Raw genomic sequence first — 6,931 nt, forward strand, 5'->3', positions numbered from 1 at the left:
AAAAAAAAAAGGTAGGTAATGCCTGAGTGGCTATTAGCGGGGTGGGGTGGGGGGTAGAATGATGCTTTTGCTTCTTTGATCGCCCATTCTATCAGGGCTTCAAATTAAGTTTTTTTTTTGAGACAGAGTCTTACTATGTCACCCTCAGTAGGGCACTGTGGTGTCACAGTTAACAGCAACTTTGAACTCTTGGACTTAAGCCTCCTGAATAGCTGGGACTATATGGGCCCACCATAACGCCAGGGTATTTTTGTTGTTGTTGCAGTTGTTTAGCTGGCTCAGGCTGGGTTTGAACCCGCCACCTTTGGTGTCTATGGCTGGCTCCATAACCATTGTGCTATGGGCGCCAAGCCCAAATTGAGTTTTAAGGCTTCTCTGGAGTTCCCTTGGCTGAGACCCTCCATTCAGTCAGTGGAGGGTCTTAGTTCTTTGTTTGTTTGGTTTGATTTAGTTTGGTTTCCCCTTTTGGCCAACATGTGCCCCAGGCAACATCACTGGCAAGACTTTGTTTTGTCCCATTGTTGCTGGGGTGCTGTGGTGACCTGACCCTGGTTCCCTGGGCCCTAGGTGAGACTCGGTGGTGTTGGGGGTATTTTTTTTTTTTTTTTTTTGGTAGTGTTTGGCCAGAGCTGGGCTTGAACCCACCACCTCTGACATATAGGGCTGGTGCCCTACTCCCTTGAGCCACAGGCGCCACCCATGTTGGGGGTATTTTTAGATACTCTTTGACAGATTGGAGATTTACCTTTTTATTTCTAGATCTGATTGTAAGTTTCTTGAATCTATGAATTAAGCTTCCTTTTGTAATGAAATATGTGATATTTCCTTAATTATTCTGTGGTTGATTGTTTATTTGCCCTCTGTTAGAACAGGCTAGAAGTATTTTCCAAATTGTTTATTGGCCTGTGGAATTTGAGACACTCATTTTTCATGTTTCAGGAAAATACCAATTTGAGCAAAGAGAACTGTAAAAGCAAATGTTTAAGTAATCTTTTTAGTCTTCCTGTGGACTTTGTGGTTGAATTTAAAATGTGCCTTGTAAACAAGACCTGTACCAATATTTGTCTAAGACTGTTGTTTGTCATGGGTGTTGTCTGTGGTAATAAAAATTGGGAACAGTTGAACAGTCCAGTAATAAGAGGTATTAAATAAATCTGTGTGGTGGAATAGTATGTGATCACTAATGGCATGTGTTTGCTGAGATAAATCTCACAATGTAAGATTGAAAGTGTATCTATATAGAGAGTGTAATCCAGTTATTTTTATTTCCTTTTCTCTTTCTTTTCATTTTTTCATTTTTTTTTTTTTTTTAGAGACAGAGTCTTACTTTGTCACCCTTGATAGAGTGCTGTGGTGTCACAGCTCACAGCAACCTCCAGCTCTTGGTCTTAGGCGATTCTCTTGCCTCAGCCTCCCGAGCAGCTGGGACTACAGGCACCCGCCACAATGCCCGACTATTTTTTGTTGCAGTTTGGCTGGGGCCAGGGTTGAACCCACCACCCTTGGTATATGGGGCCTGGGCCCTACTTACTGAGCCACAGGCATTGCCCTATTTCCTTTTTCTTTAAAAAAAATTAGCTTTTTTTTTTTTTTTTGAGGCAGAACCTCACTCTGTCCTCCAGATAGAGTGATGTGGCATCAGCATAACTCACAGCAACCTCAGACTCTGGACTTAAGTGATCCTCTTGCCTCAGCCTCCTGAGTAGCTAGGACTACAGGCACCTGGCACAAAGCCCAGCTAGTTTTTTTATTTTTAGTAGAGATGGGATTTCACTCTTTCTTGCTCAAGGTGGTCTCAAACTTCGGAACTCAAGCAGTCCACCTGCCTTGACCTTCCAGACTGTTGGCATTACAGGCATGAGCCACCATGCCCGGCCTCCATGTGTGTGTAAAAGAGTTTAGGTGGATATAGATGGCTATGAGGGCAGGATGCTTTTCACAAGGAAGCCAGCCATGCTAGTCCCAGGAGCATTCGGTGGGCCCTTGGTGGTGGCTTCTACCTTTCTGTCTTTCTGCATTGTGGCTGTGCTGCTGTCACACCACTTGAACGCACTTTTTATAATTTAGAATATGTTAAATTTATTCATTGCAGCACACTTGTTCCCTGCAAAAAAAGATGAAGACAACTATTGAATGAGAACCTGTTTTTACAGGGTACTTTCTATTCTTTTAAATTAAAAAAATGTAGCTGGGCATGGTGGCTCATGTTGTAATCCCAGTACTGTGGGAGGCTGAGGCAGGTGGATTGCCTGAGCTCAGGAGTTCAAGATTTGTCTGAGTGAGAGTGAGTCCCCGACTTATAAAAAAAAATGAAAAACCCAGCTGGGCACCAAGACAAGTGTCTATAATCCCAGTGGCTTCTGGAGGCTGAGGCAATGGGATGCCCTCAGCTGGAGTCTGAGGTTTTAGTGAGCTATGACCGCATAGTACTCTGCTCAGGGCATAGGATGGAACTCTGTCTCAACAACAACAGGCGTGGTGCCTGTAGCTCATTGGTTAGGGCATTGGCCACATGTCCTGGAGTTGGAGGGTTCAAACCCCACTCAGACCTTTTAAACAATGATAACTACAACAAAAAAATAGCTGGGCATTGTGGCAGGTGCCTATAGTCCCAGCTATGTGGGTAGCTGAGGCAAGAGAACTGCTTAAGCCCAAGAGTTTGAGGTTGCTGTGACCTGTGATGCCACAGCACTCTACCCAGGACAACATAGTGAGACTGTCTAATAAATAAATAAATTAAATTAAATTAAAATTAAAAAATTAAAAACAAAAAAGGCCAGGAAATAAAAGGAAAAAAGAAAAAAGGAAAATTAAAAATAGGTTAAAAAATACAATTGTAGTTATACAGGACAAATGAGTACATTTACTGACTCTGTGGCCAGGTCAGGGTGTGCTCAGTCAGGCTTGTGTCAGTGGACTCTTTGGTTATTTTTGCTGCACCCAGCACTCCAGCATATCCTCACAGCAGAAGTACTGGGCAGGTTTTTGAGGGTTTTTGTTTGTTTGTTTGTTTGTTTGTTTGTTTTTGCAGTTTTTGGCCAGGGCTGGGTTCGAACCTGCCACCTCCGGTATATGGGGCTGGCACCCTACTCCTTTGAGCCACAGGTGCCACCCAGGTTTTTGAGTTTTGACAAATATTCCCAACTTGCCCTGCAAAAAGTCATACTAATATCTCCTTATAATTAGGAAGGTAAGTTTAAGACAAATTTCAGCTGAAATGCACACAAGCATGTCAAAAGAGTGTGCACCATGTCGCCTCATGACAGTGTCTGCTGTGCTGCTGCGGGGAGTGGCATTCAGGGTGAATGTGCAGGGTGGTCCTCCTGAAGGAGATATGCATTGTTACTGAGCCTGCTCCTACTCCTCAGGTGCTCTCTGTGTGTCCCTCCAGCAGTGTTTGGGGGACAGGACGAGCACTCAGGCCATGTGGGGTTCTCCCGGTACATTGGTAAGGGTGGCCCCTGTGTTTTGGAGGCCAGTGGGGTGCATGTGGTAGGGTAGAGGGTGGACTTTCCACGGGGGGGGGGGAGGATGCTGGTTGGCACAGTGGCACTGTGTGTGCTGGGGCAGAGTTGGGGACTATCTGTAGGGAGGTGGGGTCTCCTAGAAGGTGCTGAGTCAACACCCTTGAGCTGGCTCCGGGTACAAGAGCAGGGCAGTGGGGAGATGTGGGAGGCTGCTGAGTCCTGTCGCTGACATTCAGAGTGTGATGACTTACCTGGCTAGGTGATGGCCAGTGAGCAGCTAGTGGTCAGGTCTGGTCTTCAGGCAAGAAATGCAGGCCTATGATGCCCTTTTAGGATACGGTGACCAGATTTTCTTTTTTTTTTTGAGACAGAGCCTCAATCTGTCCCCCTGGGTAGAGTGCTGTGGCATTATAGCTCACAGCAACCGCCAACTCCCGGGCTCAAGTGAGTCTCCTGCCTCAGCCTCCCAAGTAGCTGGGACCACAGGCCCCCGCCACAACGCCCGGCTATTTTTTGGTTGCAGTCGTCATTGTTGTTTGGCGAGTCCAGGCTGGGGATTCAAACCCGCCACCCTAGGTGCACGTGGCTGGCGCCCTAGCCGGTTGAGCTATAGGCGCCGAGCCAGTGACCAGATTTTAACATTAGTAAAGCGGGACACCATTGATGGGGGTGGGGTCTTAATTAAAAATTTGGTCTATATGGAGCAATAAAAATTTTCATAGAATGCAAAAATAGTATTGTAATATATATATATTTTAATTTTAACATAAGTACTGTTTACAAATAAAATGAAAAAAAAATTATGTATAGGGCGGCACCTGTGGCTCAAAGGAATAGGGTGCTGACCTCATATGCCGAAGGTGGCGGGTTCAAACCCAGCCCTGGCCAAAAAAAAATTATGTATAGTATTATTTTATTCTTTTTTTTTTTTTGAGACAGAGCCTCAAGCTGTCCCCCTGGGTAGAGTGCTGTGAGATCACAGCTCACAGCAACCTCCACCTCCTGGGCTCAAGCGAGTCTCCTGCCTCAGCCTCCCAAGTAGCTGGGACCACAGGTGCCCACCACAACGCCCGGCTGTTTTTTGGTTACAACCGTCGTTGTTTGGCAGGCCCAGGTTGCATTCGAACCTGCCACCTTAGGTGTACGCCACAACAGCTGGCTATTTTTTGGTTGCAGCCATGATTGTTGTTTCGTGGGTCCAGGCTGGATTTGAACCCGCCACCTTAGGTGTATGTGGCTGGTGCCTTAGCCACTTGAGCCACAGGCGCCAAGCCCTTTAAGAAACTTTCTGAGTGCTTCTTTTTTTTTCCATGTTACCTTGTGAAATTTCAGATCCTGTTGTCGCTTGCTGTCCTTCTTACACCCAGTTTTTAGAAGAGAAAAGCAACACATTCAGGATTTTTTTTTTTCCAGTTTTGTCTAGAACTAGGCTTGAACCCACCACCCCTGGTACATGGGGCTGGTGCCCTACTCTTTGAGCCACAGGCGCCACCCCACATTCAGGATTTTATTTACCTTTTTGAAAGCAAGGTTATGCCATCCAATCACTGGAATTTGCTGTTGCTTTCACATGAAGCCTGTGTACCTTTGAGCTAACAGTCAGTGATCCTGGGTTTCTCTTTGCTGTCAAGACCTTGGTGCTACTTTCAGACATAGCCTGTCATGGGTAGTGAGGCATTAGGGACCACAATTTCCAACTCTCCCAGTCTTGCTCCAGCTGGAGATAAAACTGCTGACACTTTGGCAGCTGCCAAACTTGGAATTAAGACTCTTCCTCCTAGCATTTCTGTCTGACATTTGCTAAAGCCCATAAAAAGTAATTGCCTTTTAAAATGGTGCATAGGGCTAGGGATTGGCTGGCAAAAACATTTGAGTGAAGGCATGAGGGAGAGATCGAAGTTACCTGTTTTTCCCCACAGGGAGGAAAGGAGGATGCAACACCTTTATTTTCCTGGGGAACAGAAAAGGTACAGTTGGGTAGTTAAATTTGAAAGAGAATAGCATGGCATACAAAAAGAGAGAGGGGCATTTAACAAGAAAAATTCCCAGAGGGGAAGATTAAAGTGAACAGGTGCTGGAAAAATGTTTCTGCATATTAGAGCTTAATTAGATTTGAAGATGAATTCCAGATGGGCTAATTATGTGTGAGTTGTTGCAGGATATTTCGTATAGGGGCAAGCATATATTTTTGGAAATGGTGATTTAGTTTGAATGTATTTGATTCTCACTGCCTAAAACCTCCTCCATTGAGAACTCTCTTCTACTGGGGCCCCAGGATCACTTGGCAGCCCTGTGTCTTTGGTATCTCCGCCAGAGCCACAGAATGTGGAGCTGTTCTGATTGCAACAGCCGCTTGTCATATGGAAGGACAAATGATCCTTCCATGGAATTAGGTATAAAGTAATTTCAACTTCAAAGGAAGGTAGACAGAACAAAACTGTGTGTTTGCAGAATGGTTGGTGGTTGGGCAGACCCCAATACCTGAAGTGAAAGTAGTCAAATCCATGCTCCCTGGGTAGCCAGTTGGTTAGATATCTCTGGACTATTTTTTCTGAGAGGGCCAAGCGGCAAGCTGTTGTGGGCAGCTCCCTAGAATGTGAGTAGAGAAAAGGAAGCCAGGGTATAGGGAAAATTGAGATGTCTTTCAGACTAGAAATTTTAATCTTTAAGCAAGGAACAGGACCATAGGGGGCCTATAGGTGTCCCTTTAGGATGGAATACTTGGTTTGACTTAGGAAAAGCTTGTAGGGATTGTCTCTGATGTCCCAGTGAGGTGTAGATGTACTGGGGTGGCCCCATGGCACCTGGCACACCTCAGGGAGATGTGCTTGGCCACCAGGTTGGTTCTTAGGGCTTCGATAAATGTAAACTTTTATGTAAGGCCTTATAATTGGAAATTATGGATGCATAATTTATATATGACTCCATGAATGATTTATATAATGTTAAGTGATGATTTAGATAGAAAATATCCCCTCTTGCAGAATCTTTAATGAAAAGCGTCAGTTCTTATGAATTTATTTCTAAGGCTCTGTTTGAACTCAGCATGTTTGACATAAATCAGGTCTAATTGTCATTTTATGATTAATGAACATATGCTGGCCGTTTTTCCCCATTATTAAACTTTATGTTCCATGCATCTGACAAAGCAAAACAAGTTTAGACTTTGACAGATTGGTGGTGGGGTTTTTCCAGGTCTGTGTGTGTGTGTGTATGTATGAGTGTGCATATCCTTATTTTATTAATGTACAAGTACTAAGTTTTCCTAAAGTCAGGTTTTCAGTGTATAAGATCTTTAAGAATTAGCATTCAGACTGTGAGACTTCAGGTGCCTATCTGGGCTAGAAGGGGCACAGGTTTTAGCCTGAGGGGAGCATAGAGCCTCTTCTTCTGCCTCTCAGAGGGCTGTGCCAGGCTAAGCACCAGGGGTGGAGGGCTGGGGGCTTTAGGGTGTCTCTGCAGAG

The 6,931-nt window shown here is 44.9% G+C and overlaps 1 protein-coding gene across 1 annotated transcript in view; it reads left to right on the forward strand.

Moving 5' to 3' along the window:
* Window positions 1-6,931, forward strand: part of NPLOC4 (NPL4 homolog, ubiquitin recognition factor) — a 98,511-nt gene that overhangs the window by 71,724 nt on the left and 19,856 nt on the right. The window lies entirely within an intron of this gene.

Source organism: Otolemur garnettii, unplaced genomic scaffold (genome assembly GCF_000181295.1).
Source record: "Otolemur garnettii isolate 467f Iridium unplaced genomic scaffold, OtoGar3 scaffold00018, whole genome shotgun sequence".
Lineage (NCBI taxonomy): Eukaryota > Metazoa > Chordata > Mammalia > Primates > Galagidae > Otolemur > Otolemur garnettii.